The sequence below is a fragment of the Gorilla gorilla genome, chromosome 2 (genome assembly GCF_029281585.2).
Source record: "Gorilla gorilla gorilla isolate KB3781 chromosome 2, NHGRI_mGorGor1-v2.1_pri, whole genome shotgun sequence".
Classification (NCBI taxonomy): domain Eukaryota; kingdom Metazoa; phylum Chordata; class Mammalia; order Primates; family Hominidae; genus Gorilla; species Gorilla gorilla.
This window is the reverse complement of record NC_086017.1, coordinates 85,247,223-85,261,296: the sequence shown is the minus strand read 5'-3', so window position 1 is coordinate 85,261,296 and position 14,074 is coordinate 85,247,223. Positions and strand designations below refer to the sequence as shown.

Genomic DNA, 14,074 nt, shown 5'->3' with positions numbered 1-14,074 from the left:
CACCCAATGTGATATTTGAAGTCATATGTCCCTAGGATCTTACAAATATTATCAAAGGGTGTACACCACATGTGACATTAAAAGTAACATCCCTTTTGGATATTCCGAATGCTATCACAGGGTGTGATATTAGGAGTGTGATATTAGGAGTAACCTCTTCCTAGGATAACCCATGTGATATTAGGAGTAACCCCTTCCTAGGATATTATGAATAACATCACAGGGTGTACACCCCTGTGACTTTAAAAGTAACACCCCCCTAGAATATTACAATAATATAACAGGGTGTACAACCCCTGTGACATTACGAGTAAAATCTCCTTAGGATATTTCGAATGATGTCACTGGGGGCACACTCTGTGATATTAGCAGCAACATCTTTCTAGGAGATTACGAATGATATCACAGGGTGTACACTCACTGTGATATTAGAAGGAATATCTCCCTAGGATATAAGCTATCACATCACAGAGTGTACACACATGGTGTACAACCACTGTGTTATTAGAAGCAATATCTTCCTAGGATATTATGAAAAATATCACAGGGTGTACCCTCTGTGGGATACTAGAAGTAATGTTTACCATGGATATCACAAATAATATCACAGGGTGTACACACATGGGCTACACCCACTGTGATATTAGGAGTTATATCTCCCTAAGATATTACAAATAATATCCCAGTGGGTGTAGCCCATGTGTGTACACCCACTGTGATCATTAAAGTAATATCTCTCTATAAGATTACAAATAATATCGAAGGCTGTACACCCCCTGTGACATTAGGAGTAACATCCCCTTACAATATTGGGAGCAATATCACACGGTGTACACCCTGTAACGTTAGGGGTAACATCCCCCCAGAATATTACTCATAATATCACAAGGTGGACACGCATTGTGACATTAGTAGTAATATCCAGCTAGCATATTTGCAATAATATCACAGAAGGAACACACCTGTGACATTAAGAGTGACATCTCCCTAGAATAGTAAGAATACTATCACAGGGTGTACACCCCCTGTGATATTAGGAGAATCATCTCACCAGAATATTACGAATAATGTCATAGGGTGTTATCTTCTGTGACATTAGGAGTATAGACCCCTGGGAAATTATGAATACTATCACAGGGTGTACACCCCTGTGACATTAGGAGCAAAATCCTTCTAGAATATCATGAATAATATCACAATGTGTACACCCCCTGTGTCATTAACAGTACAATTGCCCTAGGATATTATGAAATAGAACACACGGAGTACACACCCTGTGACATTAGAAGTCACATCCCCCGAGGATATAACGAATAATATCAGAGAATGTACATGAATTGGGACATCAGTAGTCACATCTCTTTAGGATAATACGAAGAGTATCAAAGGGTGTACACGCACTGTGAAATTAGTAGTGAACTTCCGCTGGGATATTACGAATTTTATGACAGGATCTACACGCCCTGTGACATTAGTAGTCACGTTTTCCTAGAATATGATGAAGAATACTAAAGTGTGTACAGGACCTGTGATTTACGAGTAACATTTCTATAGAAGATTACACGTAATATCACTGTGTGTACACCCCGTGTGACGTTAGGAGTCACATCCCACAAAACTATAACAAAAAATTTCACAAGGTGTGCAACATCTGTGACATTAAAAGGAACATTTCCCTAGAATATGACGATAATACCACAGAGTGTACACCCCCGGTGATATGAGGAGTGACATCTTATAAGGGTAATACGAGTAATTTGACAAGGTGTACAAACCCTGTGACATAAGGAGTGACATCCCTCCAGGATATTCCGAATCATACCAAAGGGAAAATATTCCGTGTAACAATAAAATCAACCTCTCCTTATGAGATTAAGAATAATAGCACAAGCTGTACACACATTGTGACATTATTATTAACGTCCCGCTAGGGTATTGCGAACAATATCAGAGTGTGTAGAGACTTGTGACATCAGGATTCACATTTCGCTACAATATCACAAATAATATCACAGGGTGTATACCCGCGGGGACTTACACAGTGACACCTTCCTAGAATATGGAAAATAATGCCCCAGGGTGTTAACCAAGTGTGGCAGTACAGAAAACATACTAGGAGAAGGGGAGTAATATCACCCCTTCTTGCCCCCCTGGCTCTTAAGACCCCCATCGCAGGGGGGCGAGGCGCCCCCCGCGATACGGGGAGTGAAAGAGCCAGCCCCTCTTGCCCCCCTGGCTCTTAGAACCCCCATCGCAGGGGGGAGAGGTGCCCCCCGAGATGCAGGGAGTAAGAAAGAGCCAGTCCCTCTTGCCCCCCTGGCTCTTAGGATCCGCGGTGGACTCACAGCCTGTTTATCATATTGTGAGTAATATCATCTCCCCCTCTGGAGATTATGAACTGTTTCACAGACCGGTGTACACCCTGGGTGTACAGAAGTTGTACACCCGTCTGTATTGGGAGTCATATCATCCTTTTCCTCCCTGAATATTAGGAACAGTATCACAGGGGTGTTTCTACTCCCTGGGATATCGGGTGTCATGTCCTCCTCTCCCACGTTGCAACTGGAAACAATATCATTGGGGGCATGTCCACCTTGTGTGATATTGAAAGTAATATTATCCTCTTCCCTCCAGGATCATGGGAACAATATCCTTGGGGGTGTTCACTTTCTGCCGTATATGTAGTCATATCATCCCCTCCGTCTTGGAATATTTTTAAGGACCACCTCACACGGAGGTGTACACTTCCTGCGATGTTGGGAGTAATAGCATTCTCTTCTTCCGTGAATATTAGGAGCAAAATCACCGGATGGATACACACCCAGTGCTATATTGGGAGTAACGTCATACTCCAACCCCTGGAGATTATATTCGGATCAATATCACCAGCTGTGTGTACACCTACTGCGATATTGAACTTAATATCATGCTCTCTCCCTCCCTGGACATTAGGAGCAATATAACACGTGGGTGTACACCCACTGAGGTATTAGGGCATAATATTGGTATGAATTATTCCTCATTTATTATTAACATGAATATGAATGACTGATATTAATATTAATATTAAGAAATAATTGCTAATAAAAAGTTTTCAGATTATTAATATTAATATTACTTATTAGGAGCTAATATTACTGTTTTCTAATGAATAAGATCGATATCAGTTATTAATATCAGGCGTCATTAATCATTAATATTAATCATGTATTCTTATCATTAGTATAACTATTTAATATTAATTATCATTATTATCGGTATTGATTTTAAAAATTATATTATGGGTTATTAATATTGATAATTATTAGTGTCAATTAATAATTGAGATTATTAATTGCGGTAAGTCGCATTGCGCCATTGCACCCCTCCCTCGGCAGCTCGTTTATGACCCAAAATGGGGACACAAATGCCCCTGAGAGAGCAGCAGTATACTGGGATAGATGAGGATGGTCACGTGGTGGAGAGGCGTGATTTTTGGGTACCAGCCCTTCACCCGCGTCGACCTTCTCAACTGGAAAAACAATACATCGCCCTATACCGAAAAGCCACAAGCCCTAATTGATTTGCTCCAAGCTGTTATCCAGACCCACAACCCCACCTGGGCTGATTGACACCAGTTGCTCATGTTCCTCTTTAACAGCGAAGAAAGGCGGAGAGTCCTCCAAGCAGCAACTAAGTGGCTAGAGGAACATGCACCAGCTGATTATCAAAACCCCCAAGAGTATGGAAGGACCCAGTGGCCAGGAACCGACCCCCAGTTGGACCCACATGAAAGAGAGGATATGCAAAGGCTAAACTGAGACAGGGAAGCTCTCTTGGAAGGATTAATGAGTGGAGCTCAGAAGGCCACAAACGTTAACAAGCTCTCTGAGGTCATTCAGGGAAAAGAAGAAAGTCCAGCACAATTGTACAAGAGACTGTGGTAGGCCTATCGTATGTATACTCTTTGATCCCGATAGCCCTGAAAATCAGCGCATGATTCACATGGCTTTAATCCGTCAAAGCGCAGAAGACATGAGAAGAAAGCTGCAGAAACAGGCTGGCCTTGCAGGGATGAATACATCACAATTACTAGAAATAGCTAGCCAGGTGTTTGTAAACAGGGATGCAGTAAGCCGTAAGGAAAATGGCAAAGAGAATGGAGGTCAGGCCCGGCGACACGCTGACCTGTTTGTCAGCTGCAGCAATCAGAGGGGCCCCCCCAAAGAGGCAAGGGAAGGGGGGCCCTGGGAAAGAAACTCAGCTTGGCTGTCAGAGTTTGCAGCGTAACCAGTGTTCTCATGGTAAAGAAATAGGACAGTGGAAGAACAAATGCCCTCAGCTCAAAAGAAAACAAGGTGACTCAGAGCAGGAGGCCCCGGACAAGGAGGAAGGGGCCCTGCTCAACCTGGCAGAAGGGTTCTTGGACTGAGGGAGACCGGGTTCAAGCGTCCCCAAAGAGCCTCTGGTCAGAATGACAGTCAAGGGTGGAGACATTGACTTTCTTGTAGATAGCGGTGCGCAACAGTTGCTAGTAACCGCCCCGGTCACCCCCTTATCCAAAAAGACTATTGACGTCATCGGAGCCATGGGGGTTTCAGCAAAGCAAGCTTTCTGCTTGCCTCGGACTTGTACTGTAGGAGGACATAAAGTCATTCATCAGTTTTGGTACATGCCTGACTGTCCCTTGACCTTTTCGGGAAGGGACTTGCTCAGTAAGCTGACAGCCACCATCTCTTTGACAGAGCATGGCTCTTCGCTGCTAAAGTTACCCGGAACGGGAGTCATTATGACCCTTATGGTCCCCCGAGAGGAGGAATGGAGACTTTTCTTAACTGAGCCGGGCTGAGAGAAGACCAGCTCTGGCTAAGCCGTGGCCAAGAGTACGGGCAGAAGACAGCCCTCCGGGATTGGCCAGTCAAGACTGGGGCCCAGCCGGTGAGGCAAAAACAGGAGCCGGTCCCCAGAGAAGCCCTTCAAGGTATCCAGGTCCGTCTCAAGCACCTAAGAACTTATGGAATTATTGTTCCTTGTCAGTCTCCATGGAACACTCCCCTCCTGCCTGTTCCCAAGCCACGGACCAAGGACTACCGGCCGGTACAGGATTTGCACTTGCTTCATCAAGCTACACTGACTTTACATCCAACAGTACCTAACCCGTCCACATTGTTGGGGTTGCCACCAGCTGAGAACAGCTGGTTCACCTGCTTGGACCTGAAAGACACTTTCTTTCCTATCAGATTAGCCCCTGAGAGGCAGAAGCTGTTTGCCTTTCAGTGGGAAGATCCGGAGTCAGGTGTCACCACTCAGTACACTTGGACCGGGCTTCCCCAAGGGTTCAAGAACTCCCCCACCATCTTCGGGGAGGCATGGGCTCGAGACCTCCAGAAGTTTCCCAGCAGAGGCCTAGGCTGCGTGTTGCTCCAGTAGGTTGATGACCTTCTGCTGGGACACCCCATGGCAGTCGGGTGTGCCAAGGGAACAGATGCCCTACACCAGCACCTGGAGGACTGTGGGTAGAAGGTGTCCAAGAAGAAAGCTCAGATCTGCCGACAGCAGGTACGTTACTTGGGATTGACTATCCGACAGGGGTCAGAACGCAGCCCGGGATCAGAAAGAAAGCAGGTCATTTGCAATCTAGCAGAGCCTAAGAGCAGAAGGCAGGTGAGAGAATTCTTAGGAGCTGTGGGGTTTTGTATACTGTGGATCCCAAACTTTGCAGTATTATCCAAGCCTTTGTATGAGGTCACAAAGTGGGTGGGGACCGGGAAATTTTGGAATGTGGATCCCAACAACAGCAAGTCTTTCATGAGTTAAAGGAAAAACTTCTGGCAGCCCCAGCCCTGGGGCTACCTGATCTGACAAAGCCTTTTCCATTCTATGCATCAGAGAGAGAAAAGATGGCAGCTGGACTTTGAACCCAAACTGTGGGGCCCTGGCTGAGGCCGGTGGCCTACCTCTCTAAACAACTAGACGGGGTTTCTAAAGGATGGCCCCCCTGTTTGAGGGCCTTGGCAGCAACTGCCCTGCCAGTAAAGAAGCAAATAAGCTGACTCTTGGTAAAAACCTGGACATAAAGACCTCCCATGCTGTGGTGACTTTAATGAATACTAAAGGACATCATTGGCTAACGAATGCCAGACTCACCAAGTACCAAACTGCTCTGCGAAAATCCCCGTATAACCATTGTAGTTTGCAACACCCTACACCCCGCCACCTTGCTCCCGGTATCAGAGAGCCCTGTTGAGCCTGATTGTGTAGAAGTGTTGGACTCAATTGACTCTAGCAGACCTGACCTCCGGGACCAGGCTTGGGCATCAGTAGGTTGGGAACTATACGTGGATGGGAGCAGCTTCTTCAACCCCCAAGGAGAGAGAGGTGCAGGGTATGCAGTGGGAACCCTGGACACTGTTGTTGAAGCCAGATCGTTGCCCCAGGCCACTTCAGCCCAGAAAGCTGAACTCATTGCTTTAATTCATGCCTTAGAACTCAGTGAGGGTGAGACTGTAAACATTTACACTGAATCTAGGTATGTCTTTTTAACCCTTCAAGTGCATGGAGCGTGATAGGAAAAAAAAAGGTCCTATTGAACTCTGGGGGAAAAGACAGAAAATATCAACAAGAAATCTTGCAAATATTAGAAGCAGTATGGAAACCCCACAAGGTGGCAGTTATGCATTGCAGAGGACACCAGCGAGCGTCCACCTTGCTGGGTTTGGGGAATCCCCGCGCTGACTCAGAGGCTCGAAAAGCAGCATCTGTCCCCTTCTGGGCATCAGTGCTCCCTCAAGCACCTGATCTTGGACCTGCTTCTTCTAAAGAAGAAAAGGACTTTCTCCAGGTAGAGGGAAGGACAAGTGATGAAGGAAGGATGGATTCGGTTACCAGATGGGTGAGTAGCTGTGCCACAGCTGCTAGGAGCCGCAGTTGTACTGGCTGTGCAAGAAACCACCCATCGAGGTCAACTGTCACTGGAAAAGTTGTTAGGCTGGTATTTCTACATCTCGCGTTTCTCAGCCCTTGCCAAAATGGTGAGGCAGCGGTGTGTTACCTGCCGACAGCATGATGCGAGGCAAGGTCCAGCCGTTCCGCCCGGCATATGAGCTTATGGAGCAGCCCTCTTTGAAGGTCTCCAGGTGGACTTCACAGAGATGCCAAAGTGTGGAGGTAACAAGTATGTACTAGTTCTTGGGCGTACCTACTCTGGGTGGGTGGAGGCCTATCCAACACGAACTGAGAAAGCTAGTGAAGTAACCCCTGTGCTTCTTCCAGATCTGATTCCTAGATTTTGACCGCCCTTACGGATCGGCTCAGACAACGGGCCTGCGTTTTTGGCTGCCTTGGTACAGAAGACAGCAAAGGTATTGGGGATCACACGGAAACTGCATGCCGCCTCCCGGCCTCAGAGTTCCGGAAAGGTGGAGCGGATGAATCAGACTATCATAAATAGTACTATTGTCTTCCCCGCTGGATGCTGAAAACAACACCACAAGGGGCGTCAAACCACCTGCTAAATTTGAGGGAATGTTATCCTCTCCCCACCTCCCCCGGCCCCGGATATTAGAGACAATAACACAGGGGTGATGTACACCCACTGCTTTATTGGGAGTAATATCATCCTCTCCCTTCTTGGATATTAGGAACAATATCACACTGTGCATGTATGCCTGTCGCGAAATTCAATGGAATGTCATCCTGTGCCTCCCTGGATATGACGAACAGGATCATGGGGGATGTACAACTTCTGAGATATTGGGAGTGATATCATCCTCTCCCCTCTGGAAGTTAGGGACAATATCACAGGGCTAGTGTACACCCTCTAGGATGTTGGGACTAATATCATCCTCCCGCCCACTGGATATTAAAAACCATATCACAAGGGGCGTGTACACACACTTCGATATTGGTATTAATACCATCCTCTCCCTCTTTGGATATTCGGTGCCATATTTCAGCTGGGGTATACACCACCTGCAATATTGGAAGTAATATGATTTTCTCGCCCCCGGATATCGGAAACAATATCACAGAGGGGTGTCAACAACCTCTGCGATATTTGGAGTAATATCATCGTCTCCCCTCACGAATATTAAGAACAATATCGTAGGGGTGGGGGGTGTACACTCCCTTTCATATTTGATATCATCCTCTTCCCCCCTGGATATTAGGAACAATATCAGGAAGGGATATACAGACCCTTCGACCTTTGCTGTCATATAACTGTCTCTCCCCTAGATATTAGGAAAAATATCACTGGGGATGTTAACAGCCCTGCGATATTGAGAGTAGTATCATCCTCTCCCCCATTGCATATTGGGAACAACATCACAGGTGTGGTGTACTGCCTCTGCGATATTGGGAATAAAATCTTCCTTTCTTCCCCTGGACATTAGGAAGGGTATCAGAGGGGGAGGGTGTACATTCCCTGCGATATTCAACGTAAGCTTATCCTCTCCCTCCCAGGGTATTCTGAAAAATAGGCCAGGAGGGGTGTACACCCCCTGTGATATTGAGCGTCATATCATCCTCTTTCGCTCTGGATATTAGGAGCAATATCACAGGGTTTTGTACACCCCCTACAATATTGGGAGCAATATCATCCTCTCTCCCTGTGGATATTAGGAAGAGTATCACAGGGCTGTGTAAACCCCCTGCAGTACTGGGAGTAATATCATCCTCTCTCCTTCTGGATATGAGGAAGATTTTCACAGGGGTGTGTACACCTCCTGCAATATTGGGAGGAATATCATCCTCTCCACCCAGGAAATGACTAACAAGGTCACGGGGGGGTGTACTCCCCCTGCGATATTGGGAGTAATGTCGACCTCCCCAAACCTGGATGTTAGCAACGAGATCACAGAGGGGGTGTACACACCCTGCGACACTGGAAGTAATATGATCCTCTCCCCACCTGGATATTGGGAAAGATATCACAGTGTGGGTATACATTTCCTATGCTGTTGGGAGTAATATCATTCTTTTCCTTTCTGGATATTAGGAAGAATATCACAGGGGTGCTGTACAATTACTTCGATATTGGGAGTAATATCATCCTCTATTTTCCTGGATATTGGGCACAAAAACACAAAAGGGTGTACAACCCCTGCGATATTGGGAGTAATAGCATACTCTCCTTCCCTGGATGTTAGAAAACAATATCATCAGGGCTGAACACCCCCCGCGGTAATGGGAGTCATATTTACTCTTTCACAGGCCATTTGGAACAATATCACAGGGGGTGTTTACAAACAGGGGTGGTGCACACCCCCTGTGATATTGGGAGTAACATCATTCTCTCCACCTCCGGATATTAAGAACAATATCCCGGCGGGAGGTGGTACACCCCCAGTGATATTGGGAATAATGTCATCGTCTCCTTCCCTGGATATTAGGAACAATATCACAGGGGGGTGTACACCTTCTGTGATATTGGAAGCAATATCATCCTCTCCCCCGCTGGATATTAGAAAAAAAATCAGTCATGGTGTACACCCACTGTGATATTAGGAAGAATATTACAGGATGTACATCCACTCTGACTTTAAGAGAAATAGCTCCCTCAAATGTCCCAAACAATATCACAGGGTATACAATGATATTTCCCTAGGATATTACAAATACTATCACAGGGTGTACACCCACTGTGATAACAGGAGTAATACGTCCCAAGGATACTACCAAGAATATCACAAGGCTGTACACCCACTATGACATCAGGAGTGATATCTCCCTAGGATATTACGAATACCATCACAGAATGTACACACATAGTGTGCACCCACGGTGATATTAGGAGTACTATCAACCCAGGACATAACCAATAAGACCACAGGGAGTACATACATGATGTACACCCACGGTGATGTTATCAGAACTATCTCCCTAGGATAATACCAATAACATCACAGAGTGGACACACATGGTATGCACCCACTATGGCACTAGGGCTCATAACTTTCTAAGATATTACCAATAGCATCACAGAATAGAAACACATGATGTACACCCACTGTAATTTCTCCCTAGATATTACGGGTAACATCTCAGTGTGTACACACATGGTGAACACCCAATGTGACATTAAGGGTAATATCCCCCTAGGATATTACCAATAACATCACAGGGTGGTCACCCATGGTGTATATGCTCTGTGATGTTAGGGATAATAACTCCCTAGGATATTATGAATAATACCACGGGGTGTACAGAAACGGTGATATTAGGGGTAATATCTCTCTAGGATATTATGAATAATATCACAGGGTGTACACCCTCTGTGATACTGGGAGCAATATCTCTCTAGGATAGTACAAATAACATCACAGAGTGTACACCCACTGTGATATTAGGAGAAATATCTCTCTGGGATATTATGATGTACATGGTGTACATCCGCTTTGCTATTAGGAGTAATATCTTCCTAGGACATCACAAATAACATCACAGAGGGTACACCCACTGTAATATAAAGAATCGTAAATCCCTAGGTGATTACAAAGTACACCCACTGTGATACAAGGAGTAATATCTTCCTAGGGTATTACAAATAATTTCACAATGTGTGCACACATGATGTACACTCACTGTGATGTTAGGAGTAATATCTAGCTAGTGAATAACAAATAACATCACAGGGTGTACACCCACGTTGATATTAGCTATAATATTTGTCTACGTTGTTACAAATAATATCACAGGGTGTACAAACATGGTGCACACTCACTGTGATATCAGGAGTCCTATCTCCATCATATATTATGAATAATATCACACGGTGTACACTCACTGTATTATTAGGAGTGATATCTCTGTAGGATATTACAATTAATATCACAGGGTGTACAGCCACTGTGATATTAGGGGCAATATCTTTCTAGGATATTACAAATAATATCACAGGGTGTAGGCCCACTCTGATGTCAGAAGCAATATCTCCCTAGGATATCAAAAATCCTATCACAGGGTGTACAATCTCTGTCTTCCATGTTCTAAGGGATTCGCCTGCTTCAGCCTCCCGAGTAGCTAGGGTTACCCGCCACCACGCCCGGCTAATTTTTTCTATTTTCACTAGAGACCGGGTTTCACCACTTTGGCTAGGCTGGCCTGGAACCCCTGACCTCAGGTGATCCATCAGCCTCAGCCTCCCAAAGTGCTGGGATTACAGGTGTGAGCCATCACGCTCGGACAAGAGTTACATATTCATTTCATTTAGAAACACAGCTCCCATATTTGAGAGTGCATGTACCTTTATGAAGAAATGATGTCAGAAAACCTAAGGATGATAATAAATATGAAAAGTAACTAGCATGTTAAAGGGTCTTCCGATTAAGAACTCTAAGGTTCGATTTCGTTTTTAGATAATGCGGTCCTAGCTCTTGTATCGTCCTTTTAAATATTCTACATCAAAGGAATTTGTAGCATCGTGTCAGAATGAAATAGAGTGTATTCCACTGCTTCTTAATTTCTTTCAATTAGACTGAGATCTTTTCCTTGAAGAGAGAAGAATATGTGTATTGCATTTTATTTTCTCTGAAAAGAGTAGGCCATGTTTTACTGAGATCATGGATTTGTTATATGTTACGTTTTGGTCTTCTAACATTCTTCAGTGGATTTTCTCTAAAGTAGTAATGTACAGAAAGAGTTGAAGAGCAAAAAGGTAAATCATGTAATAATTCTGAGATTTTTGGGTTTGTCACAACTGAGAAATATTGCTGATGGTGTATGGCCCTCAAGTCTGAAAATGTTTCTTGTGAATTGCTTGCATCCAAAATATACATACAGCATTAAGCGCTGGTTTTTATCTTTTATTTTTCCAATCCTCTTTTCTTCTCAAGGCGTCCAAGTCACACAGAGCCACGGAATCTCACAGGTGTCTGAGAATTCCTCCTCCTGGGAATCTCAGAGGATCCAGAACTGCAGCCCGTCCTCGCTGGGCTGTCCCTGTCCATGTACCTGGTCATGGTGCTGAGGAACCTGCTCATCATCCTGGCTGTCAGCTCTGACTCCCACCTCCACACCTCCATGTACTTCGTCCTCTCCAACCTGCGCTGGATTGACATCGGTTTCACCTCGGCCACAGTTCCCAAGATGATTGTGGACATGCAGTAGCATAGCAGAGTCATCTCTTATGCGGGCTGCCTGACACAGATGTCTTTCTTGGTCCTTTTTGCATGTATAGAAGACATGCTCCTGACTGATGGCCTATGACCAATTTTTGGCCATCTGTCACCCCCTGCACTACCCAGTCATCGTGAATCCTCACCTCTGTGTCTTCTTAGTTTTGGTGTCCTTTTTCCTTAGCCTGTTGGATTCCCAGCTGCACAGTTGGATTGTGTTACAATTCACCTTCTTCAAGAATGTGGAAATCTCTAATTTTGTCTGTGAGCCATCTCAGCTTCTCAACCTTGCCTGTTCTGACAGCGTCATCAATAGCATATTCATATATTTAGATAGTACTATGTTTGGTTTTCTTCCCATTTCAGGGATCCTTTTGTCTTACTATAAAATCGTCCCCTCCATTCTAAGGATGTCACCGTCAGATGGGAAGTATAAAGGCTTCTCCACCTGTGGCTCTCACCTGGCAGTTGTTTGCTTATTTTACAGAACAGGCATTGGCATGTACCTGACTTCAGCTGTGTCACCACCTCCCAGCAATGGTGTGGTGGCTTCAGTGATGTACGCTGTGGTCACCCCCATGCTGAACCCTTTCATCTACAGCCTGAGAAACAGGGACATTCAAAGTGCCCCATGGAGGCTGCGCAGCACAACAGTTGAATCTCATGATCTCTTCCATCCTTTTTCTTGTGTCTGTAAGAAAGGGCAACCACATTAAATCCCTACATCTGCAAATCCTGCCCCTTAGTCACATTTTTTTTGTTGCTTGATGGCTTTTATTCCTTTCCACATTTGCTATGTGAATATTGCTTTCTTCGTTATGCCTTTAACTGGAATGGGTGAGTATTCTGGGATCCTTTGTTTAGCAGAAACCTCATGACTGAGTCCTCTATACCTAGGTGGCCTCCTTTAGTTTCTGAGCAATAAGCCTGTCATCTAGGTGGAATCACAACCATCACTTATATACGCGAAGTCCTCACTTCACTTTGGAATTCCCTGAAAACTGACTTTATGGAAACAATGTACAGCTGGTCCTCCAACACTATTGGTGCGTTCAAAGTTGTCTAGTTATAATGTTGATGAGGAATAAGTGGTTTCACTATCCATAACTTTGCTTAAAGGTGAAGATTACAAGAGACTTTCAAAGATGTTAAGTGAGGACATACTGTACATCAAATTCATATCCTCTTCCAGAGTTCATGTGGAATTTCTTTATAAACTGCTTCTAGAGAATCTATTTAGGCAGGTTATGTGTAGAGATCCATGTCATCCATCCTCAATCTTGGCTTTGAGTCATATCACCTGGTGAGCTTACAAATGATGAGTCCTGGGTCTCATTAGCTGAGATTCTGATTTACTTGGGCCTGTGTGGGTATGTGGATTTTTTTTTTTTTTTTTAAAGCACCAGAGGTGGTTCCAATGTTTTTAGAGGCATCAAGTTCCAATGAGTAAGAACAGAAGTTAATTGCAATATGATTTCTTCAAATATTATCTTCCAATGAATTGTCCATCAACACCATACAAATTTTTATTATGCTGTTTTTTCTTACCATTTAGCATTTTCTTTTTTATTTCTTTTTTTTTTTTTTTTTTTTTTTGAGACCGAGTTTCACTCTTGTTGCCCAGGCTGGAGTGCAATGGCACGATCTCGGCTCACTGCCGTCTCTGCCTCCCGTATTCAAGCGATTCTCCTGTCTCAGCCTTTCAAGTAGCTGGGATTACAGGCATGTGCTACCATGCCCAGCTGATTTTTGTTTTGTTTTGTTTTGTTTTGTATTTTTAGTAGAGACACTGTTTCTCCATATTGGTCAGGCTGGTCTTGAACTCCTGACCTCAGGTGATCCGCCAGTTTCAACCTCCCAAAGTGCTGGGATTACAGGCGTGAGCGACCGCGCCCAGCCACCACTTAGCATTTTCATTTTACATTTGTTGAAGTGATAGATTTATACACACACTGATTGCTGCTTTGTTATACACTTGC

At 44.6% G+C, this 14,074-nt stretch overlaps 1 pseudogene; it reads left to right on the top strand.

Moving 5' to 3' along the window:
* Positions 1-11,236: 11,236 nt before the first annotated feature.
* LOC101153201 (olfactory receptor 7E24-like) lies at positions 11,237-13,322 on the top strand (annotated as a pseudogene).
* The last annotated feature ends 752 nt before the right edge of the window (positions 13,323-14,074 follow it).